Below are 13,929 nucleotides of genomic sequence, written 5' to 3' on the forward strand. Positions count from 1 at the left end.
TTCTCACCCCGGGTGCAAAATGACCATTTTGTCCCTAGAAACCCAAAAATTTCCGTTTTACCCCTGGACCTCTAAAATTTACCCGAAGCTTACCAAACTCCTTAAAATGTCCCAAAATATTTTTAAAAGCATTCCTAGATGTAAACTCGAGCCAAAATTACAACTTAACCAATTCGTTTTAAAGCTTTGACCAGGGTCCCGGTTTTCACCCGAATCGACTCGAAACCCAACAAAATTTTCTTAACTTTTTACCATAACTTAAAAACACTATAATGTTCCTGAAACACATCAAACCCAGCCCCTAAACTCACGGCTGAATTCCAGAAAATTACAAAACAATTCGGCCCTTCCTTATTTGCACTCCACTACCTTCACTTCCCAAAAAAATTCACGTCCGAGCCTACCCCGATGGCACCCGCCCTGAACCAGCATACCAGGGACCTAGACCAGACTCTAAGGCACCTATCAGAACCATGACACCATCCCCATACAAGCTCCTAATGGCTAGGATCCGAGAAACAACAACAAGCTCCCTACCGAGACTACCCTTCCCAACATGGCTCATCGTTTGATCCTTCGACTCCAGCATGGTTCGAGCTGTTCCAGACCCCAACTCAGACCCACCAGGGTCTGGTCCAGGGCTGGAGAAGGCCCTGCACAGCTGGTGTAGCAGGAAGAGTGGATCGCACCATCTCACAACTCACACACGATCGGCCCTCGTCCATTCATCAATAACCCAACCATCTGCGCACACCAGCACTTAAACCTTACCAACCACGACCTGAACAGCCCCTTACCATCAATATACCGCAGCCCCTTGCACCAAAAACCAGAAAACGTGAGTGGTGATGGTTGAAAATGCATAAACAAGCAAAACCGATAATTCCTTGTGTGCAGCTGTTGGATCGAAAGTTTGCCATGCATTTACACACAAATGTACATAATAATGGCGTGAATGATACAAAGGAAAGAATACATGCGTGCCTGATGTTTTTTGTGAACCAAAAAATGAAATGAAACACACGGCCGAAGGGGACTCAAGCTTGAATGGAAATGGAGGCACCGAATTCTTTGTTGCTGCAACTCACGAAGAGAATGGCTGATTGGAGGAGTGGGCGGCTGAGTGGAGAGGGAAAGTGTCCGCTAAATGAATTTAGGTTTAGGTTAAATTGTGCTTAAGTGATAATTATATAGTTAATAATAGGTTAATGGGCCTCAACTTTCATTTTAAAGGTTTTAAAAGAGTTTTAGGCTCGATAAGTTTAAAAGTAGCCCTCTTAAATCCAAACTCACTTCCGAAAAATACTTCGTGTTGAAAAGGTTTTGAAAATGATAGCCGAACCATTAAAAAGTCTTCCGATTCGATAAAATTTGCGTACCGTTAAAAATAAAGTCATGCGGATAAAATACCCAGAAAAATCCCATTATTTGAAAAATCCACTTAAAACACCATATATTAATTTATAAAAATTAATCATTTAATTAAAATAATTTTCCTGAAAATTCTCCGGTCTCCGTTCCTCATTCGAGCGTAAAATGCACTTAGAAAACCCTACTGCATGAATTTCAAAAATGTATGGAATAAATTCTACCATACATGAATTATGCATCAAAATAATTAAACACGAATTAATAAAATAAACATGCATTTTATGCTTTAAAAGAATTTAATAAAATACCAAAGAAATTTAATAATTTGCATGCATGTGGTTCACGTGGACTTTCCGATTTTCGGGACGTTACATAATGAATATTAAAATCTAGTGTATTGTGATTTTCCAATAATTATTAACTAATGCGTCTCAGGTGCATTTTACTGACACCTTACTCGACATTGAACTAAAAATTATTATTATTATTATTACTATATATAAGTATATATTTTAATTTTTATATAAAAAAACTAAGAGGAGAAGAAGAAGAAATTATTCATACCTTAAAGAAAAACATTAAAACATACCGTTGAATCACAAGTTTAGCATCACATGAATTTTCTTTTCTTACTTTTGGATGTTGGCCAATTAAGTTGAGATAAGGATGGATCTGGTTCATGACTAAATCCTTGCAGTAAATCAATAAGTTCACCTTCACTTGTAGCAGAAACTAACATCCTTCGCGAAGCTGATGAAATAAATCCATGTTCCACAACATCATCAAGAAAAGATAACAGTTTATCATAATAATTGTTAACATTTAACAAACCAATTGGCTTATTGTGGATATTTAATTGTGCCCAACAAACAGTATAAAATATTTCTTCCAAAGTACCGAAACCTCCTGGCAAAGCAATGAAAGCATCTGAATGTTCAATCATTTGAGTAATTCGTTCATACATTTGTCCACTTTCATTTCTTCTCATATTGTTGGTCCTGTAAGATTGGCTAAGGTAATCGGAATAATGCCTAAAACTTCACTTCCACCTGCATGCGCAGCTTTTGCAACTTTTCCCATGAAGCCAACTTCACCACCACCATATACCAAATGAATCTTTTTTTTAGCAAGTGTTATTCCAAGATTTTCTGCTACTTCTTCATAAATTGAATCTTTTCCTGCACTAGATCCACAAAATACACAAATATTTTTGATTTTACTTACCGTGGACGTTGACATGTTGAGAAATATGTTTTTTGTAATTGTTAGATCACAGCATATGAATTTATAAGCGTAACATGCCAAAATTCAATATTTGAACAGGAAATTATTATTATTAAAAGAAAATAAAAATGAAAAAATTAAAACAAATATATACAGCGTAGTTGTGATTGTGGCTCACATCTTCCTCTGATTTTACGTTCAGTAACGGCTTCAACGCCTTCTAAGAGTCGAGGATATGCTTCTCATCCAATTTTATTATAAATTGGCAAACATGATCTTTTAACGTCAGATTCCCAAGACGAAATTGTGTATATATATTTACTTATCTAAATAGATATGCGTTACTACAGTAGGATCTTTGTAAGGCTGATTCCACCGTCCATATTGATATTCCTCCTGTTGAAATTGCCACCATAGTTTAAGAAGTTCATTTTGCACGTACCCACTAGAATGCGTATCAAGAACCTCTAGAAAATTATCCAAAGGCTCTTTACTCAGACCATTCTTAATGAATAAAATTTTATTTTCTCTATTCATTGATGTCATTCCAACATTTTTGCATTTTTCCTTACAAGTCCACCTTGCACATTTATGACATCCACCTATACATTTAGCTCTTTGCTTTTTGGCATATGTACTTTTACCAAATCCTGGCATATGCCTTATTATTAATTCACTTGCTTCCCCAACCAATCGGACTTTTACTTCAATTATCAAATGGACATCATTTGGTATGCTATATGACATCATCAACCTTAGCCGCTCACATCTAGCTTTATAAATTTTTTTCAACGCATTATCAGGTAAACAAGCAAAATATTTACGAAGATTCATAATACACGCATCCATATTATTATTATTATATATATTTCAATTATTTTGGGAAAACTGAAGAAACCGACTTAAACAGTCACGGAGTACCGTTATCCGCCACTTAACCGGGAAATGAACTAGAATCTACAAAACAAAATGAAAATATCAAACAACTATTGTGGATTATATAAAGGCATAAACTCATTATTAAGAATTTCATTTTCTATAAAAGGCTTAAGTCTTTGCCCATTAACTTTAAACACGTCATTATTTTTAGGATTTTCAATATCAACAGCACCATGAGGATAAACAAATTTGATTATAAATGGTCCTGACCACCTCGATCTTAGTTTACCTGAAAATAAATGCAAACGAGATTTATAAAGCAAAACTTTTGTCCAATTTCAAATGACTTTCTCATAATATTTTTATCATGAAAAGCTTTAGTTTTATCTTTATAAATCTTTGAATTTTCATATGAATCATTTCTTAATTCTACAAGTTCATTTATTTGTAATTTTCTTAATTTAGATGCATCATCTAAATTAATATTAAATGATTTAATTGCCCAATAAGCTTTATGTTCAAGTTCAACCGGTAAATGACAATGCTTACCAAAAACTAACCTATATGGTGACATCCCTAATGATGTTTTAAATGCAGTTCTATATGCCCATAATGCATCAGTTAATCTTAAAGACCAATCTTTTCGATTTGGATTAACTGTTTTTTCTAAAATTTGTTTTATTTCTCTATTTGCAAGTTCAACTTGACCATTACTTTGAGGATGATATGGGGTAGAAACTTTATGTTTAATGTCATATTTTCTTAACAAAGAAGAAAATGATTTATTTATAAAATGACTACCCCCATCACTAATTATTGCTCTAGGTATTCCAAATCGGCTAAAAATATTTTCTTTTAAAAATTTTATAACAACTTTATGATCATTAGTTCTACATGCAATTGCTTCAATCCATTTTGAAACATAATCAACAGCGACTAAAATGTACGTATATCCAAAAGATAATGGAAATGGACCCATAAAATATATCCCCCAACTATCAAATATTTCAATAATTATGATTGAATTTAAAGACATCATGTTTCGTTTTGAAATTGATCCCATCTTCTGACAGTTTTCACAAGATTTGAAAAATAAATGCGTATCTTTGAATAAAGACGGCGAATAAAATCCACATTGTAAGATTTTTGTAGCTGTTTTATTGGATGAAAAATGACCTCCACATGCTTCAGAATGAAAAAATTTAATAACATTACTTACTTCATTGTCGGGTATGCATCGTCGAAAAATTTGGTCAGGACAATACTTAAATAAGTAAGGATCATCCCAATAAAATTTTTTAACTTCTATCAAGAATTTATTCTTATCCTGTGAATTCCAATGAGAAGGCATTTTATTTGTCACAAGAAAATTTACAATGTTAGCAAACCAGGGCATAATAGTAGCATAAAACAACTGATCATCTGAAAATTTTCATTTATTAGTATTTCATTATGAGATGATTCAGTCATTATTCTAGATAAATGATTGGCTACAACATTTTGTTTTCCTTTTTTATCTTTAATTATAATATCAAATTCTTGTAACAATAAAATCCACCGTATTAATCTTGGCTTAGCATCTTGTTTATTTGATAAATATTTTATGGCAGAATGATCGGTGTAAACAATAGTAGTAGAACCAATTAAATAAGATCGAAACTTATCTAATGCAAATACTACTGAAAGTAATTCTTTTTCAGTAGTTGAATAATTTATTTGGGCACTATTTAAGGTTCTACTAGCATAATAGATTGCATAAGGTTTTCCTTCTTTTCTTTGTCCTAACACAACTCCTATAGCATAATCACTTGCATCACACATTAATTCAAATGGTAAAGACCAATCTGGAGGTTGTAAAATAGGTGATGTAACTAAAAGATTAATAATTTTTTTAAAAGCATTTTCACATTTCTGAGTCCATTCAAATTGTGTATCTTTTGTTAAAAGAATTGAAATTGGTTTAGATATTATGCTGAAATTTTTTATAAACCTTCTATAAAATCCTGCATGACCCAAGAATGATCGAACATCTTTGATCGTTTTTGGTGATGTTAAATTAGCAATAACATCAACTTTGGCTTTATCAACTTTAATTCCTTTTTCAGATATCACATGTCCTAAAATAATCTCAGATTTAAACATATAATGACATTTTTCCAAATTTAAAACAAGATTTTTTTCTTCACATCTTTTTAATACTTCTTCTAGATTTTTAAGACAATTTTCAAATGAGTTTCCAAAAACAGTTATATAATCCATAAAAACTTCTACATATTCTTCAATCATATCACTGAAAATACTTAACATGCATCTTTGAAAAGTAGCTGGAGCATTACATAAACCAAATGGCATTCTTTTAAATGCAAAAGTTCCGAAAGGACAAGTAAAAGTAGTTTTTTCTTGATCTTCTAATGATATAGGTATTTGATAATACCCCGAATACCCATCAAGAAAACAGTAATAAGAATTTCCTGCTACTTTTTCTAGAATTTGATCTAAAAATGGTAGTGGGAAATGATCTTTTCTAGTTGCATCATTTAATTTTCTATAATCAATACACATACGCCAACTAGATGGAATCCTAGCTTGTAATAACTCTCCCTTTTCATTTTTTATAACAGTGATGCCGGACTTTTTAGGTACTACTTGTGTTGGACTTACCCATTTACTATCTGAAATTGCATAGATAATTCCAGCGTCTAATAGTTTTAATACTTTATTCTTAACAACTTCCTTCATATGTGGATTTAACCTTCTTTGTGGTTGTTGATATGTTTTAGCATTTTCTTCCAAGTGAATTTTATGTGTACAAATTAAAGGATTCATACCTTTTATATCTTTCAAAGTCCATCCAATTGCATTTTTATATTTTTTAAGTAATTTAATCAAATCTTCTTCTTGATTTGGCAACAGAGTGGAAGAAATTATAACAGAAATATTTTATTTTCACCAAGAAATACATATTTCAATTCTAATGGTAAAACTTTTAATTCAAGTTTTGTATTATCATCTTCTTTAAAATTATTTTTAGACTCAAAACTTTCTATTGAAAAAACTTCAGATTGTTGATTTAAGTTTTCTTCTTGTATATTTTCTTCCACAATTGTTTCAATTTCATTATCATATTCATTTTCATTAATACTTGGTTGTTTACATAAATTGAACACATTAAGTTCTAGAGTCATATTTCCAAAAGACAATTTCATTATTCCATTTCGACAATTAATTAAAGCATTTGAAGTTGCTAGAAATGGTCGTCCCAATATTACTGGAATTTCATTATGTACTTCTATTGGTTGTGTATTCAAAACAATAAAATCTACATGATATATGAATTTATCAAATTGAACCAACACATCTTCTACAATACCTCTAGGTATTTTGATTGACATATCCGCCAGTAAGAGAGTAACAGAAGTGGGTTTTAATTCTCCTAAATTAAGTTTTTCATAAACTGAATAAGGAAGTAAATTCACACTTGCTCCCAAATCCAACAAAGCTTTTTTAATTTTATTTTCTCCAATAATACATGAAATTGTTGGACAACCAGGATGTTTATATTTTAAACTAGAATTATTTTGAAGAATAGAACTTACTTGTTCAGCCAAGAATGTTTTTTTCTTCACATGCAATTTTCTCTTTACAGTACATAAGTATTTTAAAAATTTTGCATAAGAAGGTACTTGTTTAATAGCATCTAATAATGGAATATTTATCTTCACTTGTTTAAAAACTTCATAGATATCAGAATCACTTTTTTGTTTTTTATGATTTGTTAATGCATGAGGAAATGGTGGAGGTTTATTAGACTTATTTACTATTTCAGATGATTTATCATTCACCATATTATTCTTAAAATTTAAGGTATCATCATTCTCAAAAGTATCAGGATTATCATCCTTACTCTTTGATTTTAAATGATCCTTGTTTTCATTACTATATGGATCATTAACTATTTTACCATTTCTAAGGGTAATAACAGATTTTATTTGATCAATTTTTTCATTTTTTAATTCTTGATTTTGATTTTTAGGATTAAGTTGAGGTTGAGATGAAAATTTTCCTTTTTCATGAATATTAAGTGCAGATGCAAATTTTCCAAGAGTTTCTTTCAAATCACTCATAGATTGACTTTTTGAATATTGATAGACTCTTGCTTTTGGATAAATACATGAATTACATCTTCAAAGTTTTTTCTTGGAGGTGTAACATAAGGAATATAACCTTGATGATTTTGGTTATTTTGAAAATATTGTTGTGACGGTTGTGCATTATTATCATTCCTCCAACTAAAATTAGGATGATTTTTCCATCCAGGATTATATGATGGTGAAAAAAGATCTAGTATTGGTTTTTCATAATTGTTAACATAATTTGCTTGTTCGTGGAGACATTCTTTAAATGAAGGTAATGTTGGACAATCTTTTGTAGCATGATCATGTGTATCACATATATGACAAACAATTTCTTGAATACTTTTTAATTGACCACTCTTTTCATTTCTAATGACTCAAATTTTCTTGCTAAAGATGCAAGTTTAGCTTGAATATCTATATCATCTTTAAGATTATAGATACCACCCTCATTTGTTGAATTATTGTTTTAGTTGTTGGTGGTTCTATTGTGCCTATATTATCCCAATTTTGAGCATTTTCTGCTAATGAATCCAAATATTCCATAGCTTTATTTGGGTTTTTATCTTCAAAAGTTCCATTACACATGAATTCTATCATTTGCCTATCTTTATGTATTAGACCTTCATAAAAGTGAGAAACTATTCTCCATGTTTCAAAACCATGATGTGGGCATGTATTAAGTAATTCTTTATATCTATCCCAACATTGATAAAACGTTTCTCCTTGTTTTTGAGAAAAAGTTGTAATTTGTCTTTTAAAAGAGTTTGTTCTATGGGAGGGGAAAAACTTTTTGAGAAATTGTTGTTGCATTTCTTCCCATGATCTTATTGAACTTGATCTTAAATTTTGTAGCCATGTTTTAGCTTTATCTTTTAAAGAAAAAGGGAAAAGCTTTAATCGAACTATATCCATGCTACAATTTTGATCATTATAAATGTTACAAACTTCCTCAAATTCTCTTAGATGCAAATATGGATTTTCAGAATCTAAGCCATGAAAATTTGGTAAAAGTTGAATAATTTGAGGTTTGAAGTTGAAATTAGATGCATCAGGAGGAAAAACTAAACAAGATGGGGCACTAGTTCTAATAGGGTTCATATGGTGCCTAAGTGTTCTTAATTGATCATGTTCTTGATTATTATTATTATTATTATTATTATTATTATTATTATTATTATCATTATCTTGATTATTTGAATTATCATCCATGTTTAAATTATTTTCAAATACTCGAATAAGTCTACCACTTTTTTCGACTCCAAATACTCATACAAAAAAAAACAACACAATACTTATAAATAAAACATAATTAACAAATATAAACTTAATTTATACCTCCCCGGCAACGGCGCCAAAAACTTGCTACTACTTAAATAATAATTCACTCAAGTGTAGGTTGTCTGCAAGTAATATGTTTCGTAAGTACGAGATCGATCCTCAGAGAGGTTATTTTGAGTTTAAATTTATTAATTTATAGATTACCAAATGCAAGAATAAAGTTTTTAAATTATAAATTTTGTCAAGGCTTGAGGATTTATTCTTGGTTTGTGTAATATTGTTTAACTAAAAGTAAAACAAAAGAAACCACCATAAATAATGGTTCCAAGAAAATTAAATACACACATAATATAATATAGTTCCCACTATAAAAATACCGAATTAACCGATATTTTATATATGGTACCTATGATTATAATTATAACTATATAAATAAATAATTGCATAAAATAAATGTTAAATTAAATCATTATATTTCATTTAGAACAACCGGCAGAGCCACGCTATTGCCAAAATGAAATATATTGATTTAATAAGTTAGTTGCGGTAAAGTAAAAGTTAGTTGCGATAAAATAAATGTTAGTTGCGGAAAAGTAAAAGTTAGTTGCGAGAAAGTAAAATTTAGATGCGAAAAATAAAAGTTAGTAGCGATAAAGTAAATGTTAGATTGTTAGATGTTAGTATTAAATCATAATATTTCATTTAGAACAACCGGCAGAGCCACGCTATCGTCTAAATGAAATATTATGATATTATTATATAAATATATATATATCTATATATATATAATAATAAGTGATGAAATATTTATTGTATCAAAATTAAACAACAAATCAAGATAACCACTTTAATGGTATCAAGCATTTGATGTAAATTGATAACAACAAATAATTCATTTTTATACCTACAATAAAAATAAGTTGGCTAAATGAAAAGAAATAAAGAAAGAATATACAAAATATAAACAATCTTACTTCACCAAGAATGCATCCTCTTCACCTTGGCATAATAGATTTAGCTTGCCATAAGCTTACTTTTGATCAACACTAAAATATCACTCATAGTTGAGAACATGAAAGAAAATATATTGGAACTTAGAACTTTGATACACACTCACACTATATTTTACAATGAGATAGAATGATTCTCAAGCTAGCACAAGGCCTCTATTTATAGGCCAAATGAGAGCAAGGGTCAAAATTTTTATTAATGCCATGTAGTTGCAATAGTATTCTTTGTCTCCTCCAAGTTCAATTCCATGTCTCTTCTTTCAATGCTTTGTTCCACAACTTTAATCACCGAATTTGACTCTGCTCAAAACGGCAAACATGTGGGGAATTGTCTATAGATGAATTTGGCCACTTGGTTCATCTCATTTGGTTAAATATTGAAATAGCTATGATTTTTTTACTATATGCTGGTCATAGTAAAAGTAAATTTGTCCTCCTTTTGATATTTGCACAATTTGGTCATCTTAATGAACTTTTTAGGCAATCATGTCTTCTGAAAAGTTGTAGATAATTTCTCAAGGATTCCAAACATGTTTGAGTCACCTCCATTTGAATTTTCTAGCTTGAGTTATCATTATTTTACCAACACGTAGAAAACCTGAAAATAAAACATATTTAGTAAGACAATTAAATATAAACAAACAATACTAAAATAACATAATTTTATAATTTTAATGAAACTTAAATTTTAAAATACAGGTTTTAACATATAATAAATTATTAATTTTAAGTTTCATCAGTGGACATCGAGGGAAATGTAGCATGCATAATAGGTTCTGACTCTTCTTATAGTAAAAAGAAAAATAGGGAAAAGATTTGTGGAGAAAGACATCCAACGAAACTTGCTTGTATTAAAGCATGTTAGGCTCATAGTTTTGATTAAAGACAGATTTAGTAAAAGAAGAATTGTTTGAGGAACTCCAATCCAAGAATAAATCATATTTTATGGCAAGGATAAGGAACATAAATCCTTCCTTTCTGCTTCTCAGATCTAGAAAGGCATGGAGTATGACGAAGAAGTCTAACTAGCAATAATGAGAGAAGCAAAAGAAGGAATTAAGCTCAAGATATAAAATATTCCCGTGGTAGCGAGCTTTGGAAAAGTTACTTTGAATTATCTCATACTGTGATGTAGAATTCGAAAGTAACTTGATAGCTCGTGCTACACTATAATCTAAAGAACCCTAGGAAATGGCTTCAGTTGAACTCAAGAAGCTAAAAGATCAATTCCAAGATTTGTTAGTCAAAAACAAATCAGACTCAGTGCCTCTCCTTGGGGAGCTTCAGTCTTATTGACACAAAAGAATGGTGAAAGCACAAGATAGTGTGTCGATCTACAAAGAACTCAATATGATCAAGAACAAATGTCATCTTTCAAGAATAGATGACCTTTTCTATCAGTTAAAAGGAGCTAAGATCTTTTCGAAGCTCTATCTAAGGTCAGACTACCACAATTGAAGACCAAGGCAGAGAATATTCCTAAAACAGCCTTAAAAAGAAAAGGGTATGGACACTATGAGCTAACGATAATACCTTTTGGCCTGACCAATGCTCCAGCAACATTCATAGAACTCATGAACAGAGTGTTCAAGAAAATTCCTCGACAAGTTTGTAGTAGCATGAAATTCTTGCATATTCAACAAGTGAGTAAGACCGCAAGGAAGATCTTCGTCTTGCTCTACCCCTTGCTCAGAGGAAAATAACTAAATACTAAATTTAAGAAATGTGAATTTTGATTAAAAAGTGTCACATTCTTCGGTCATATAATCTCTGAAATGAGCATATCAGTGGATCATCAATAAGGTGGAGGCAATGATAGACTGGCCTTGATCGAATACCGGAATAGAAATTTGAATTTGGGATTAGTTGGCTATTAAGAAAATGTGTTGAAGGATTTTCTTCCGCTCACCAAGCTCACTCAGAAGAACTCTAAATTCAATTAGAGTGAAGAATGTGAGAAGAGTTTTTAGATCCTGAAAAAGAAACTCGTTTCTACGCTAGTATTAATACTTTCCGAAGAAGGCAAGAATTTCACAATTTACAATGATGTATCAAAAGAGGATTGTGATGTGTTCTCATTCAAGAGGGCAAGTAATTGCCTATGCATCAATGAAATTAAAACCATGTGAGCAAAATTATCCAACACATGATAGTGAATTAGCCACAGTTATATTTGAGCCAAAGATCCAGAGAATCAATTTCTTTGGTGTCAAATGTGTGAAATTTATCGATCATCAAAGCCTCAAATACTGTTCACACAAAAGGAATTAAACATGAGTCAAAGACGGTGGATCGAACTATTGAAGATATTTTAGGGCGTGTGATAGGATCGATTAACGTATCAAGAGTGTTTAGAAGAGGGGGTTGAATAAACACTCACAATTAAAACTAATCTTTTCGAATTTTGAATTCAGTTTGGTGACAAACTGATTCTCGGAATCTTGTTGGTCAATGACAATCAGTTAAACTAAAGTAGTTGCGGAAAATACCTGACTGAAAGATAGAATACGAAACTGAAATAAAATAGGCAAGGGTTGTTTCTGGATGTTCGGAGAATTTAATTACTTCTACGTCACCCCTTCTATCTGAAGGATAGGATATCCACTAAAAGACTTTGATCAAATACAAGAATTGTACTGACCCACTTCAGTTTGGACTTAACACTGCCAAAAACTGAAACTCTTAGTATTACAGAATGTTCTCAGTGCATAACTGACCTTAGCACTATCGAATTTCAACGATTATTACAACTTGCTAATGGGCTCAAATTGTAGCCTTAACTGCTACGAACATATCAAGTAAGATTGAGCTGAGATTTTGACAGAGTGACAGCAAGCTTTTTGAATAGTGTTGACTCTCTTTTCTTCAACTGTTCTTCTGTCATATTTATAAGTTTCTTTTCTCCAACGGTAACTTGAGATGAATTTGAATCTTTGTATCCGTTGATTATTCCTTGGACATTGTTTGCTTCATTTATTGTGATGCGGCGTCTTAATTGCTTTCGTCGAAATGTGTTTTTCTAAACTGTATTGATTGAAGTGCGGCGTTGCAATCTTCTATGTCTCTTGACGGTTGCTTGTTCTTTCCCGAGATTTGTTCAGTTGAAGGGTGCTTAGCATACGGCTGAATATATGAACTGATCAGTTTCCAACTGATCAGTCAGTTGATTTCAGTTATTAAGTCCAGTTGCTGAGTTCAGTTTACTTGATCAGTTGGTTCGTATTTTCAGTTGATTCATATTTTGTCAAACGCCGGAATTTAGTTTCCAACAATTTTCCCCTTTATGGTGTTTGACAAAACTAAGTAAATAATAACTGAACATCTGAGCTCATTGTAGATAAAATAAGAGATTGAATTTCTTGAACTGAAAGATATCTTGATTTAATAACAGCTGAATCTAATAATCTGATTAACTGCTTCTGCTGTTTTCTGCTGTTTTTCAAGATGCTCTTTGATCTTTGATTTCTTCCCCTTTTTTGTTAAACAAATCCATCTTCTCAGATAATTTTCGAACGTCGGTGGAAAGAATTTTGACATCTGCGGAGATACTTGAGACAGCAGTTTGTAAACAAGTCTGCAGCAATTCCATTTTATTAGAAACAGAAGTTTCCAATCGCTCAACTCGTTGACGGATTATATCCTGAGTTGTATAGAGACTTTGAGCTAGACCTCTGTTATTTTTCATCTCAAGTACAGTTCGGGTAAGAGACTCCATGTTTGCTTGAATGGCTTTCAGTTTTGCGGAGTCATATTCAATTAAAGAATCCAATTTGACAATATGAGAGAATTGTGTGGATTGAATTTTCTTTATTTCAGTAATCATATGCTGCATATTGTGCTGCATATTCTGGATTTTTTCATGAACAAGATCTATTTCTGTGGATTGAAGAGGAGGTGACTGATTAGATGTTCTTGGTTCATGTGAGACTTGATCAAAGACCACCATGGTTCTATCAGATAATATCGTTTCAGAGACAGTCTGTGCTGGAACATCTGTTTCAGTTACTGCTACTTGGACTGGAGGAGATGAA

At 31.5% G+C, this 13,929-nt stretch overlaps 1 non-coding gene across 1 annotated transcript; it reads left to right on the plus strand.

The window, feature by feature from the left end:
* The first annotated feature begins 8,265 nt into the window (after positions 1-8,265).
* Positions 8,266-8,376, plus strand: LOC142523527 (small nucleolar RNA R71). The gene has a single exon (XR_012814716.1). It is a non-coding gene; the product is annotated as a small nucleolar RNA R71 (small nucleolar RNA).
* Positions 8,377-13,929: the final 5,553 nt, after the last annotated feature.

This window comes from Primulina tabacum, chromosome 13 (assembly GCF_025594145.1).
Source record: "Primulina tabacum isolate GXHZ01 chromosome 13, ASM2559414v2, whole genome shotgun sequence".
In the NCBI taxonomy this organism is placed as follows: Eukaryota; Viridiplantae; Streptophyta; class Magnoliopsida; order Lamiales; family Gesneriaceae; genus Primulina; species Primulina tabacum.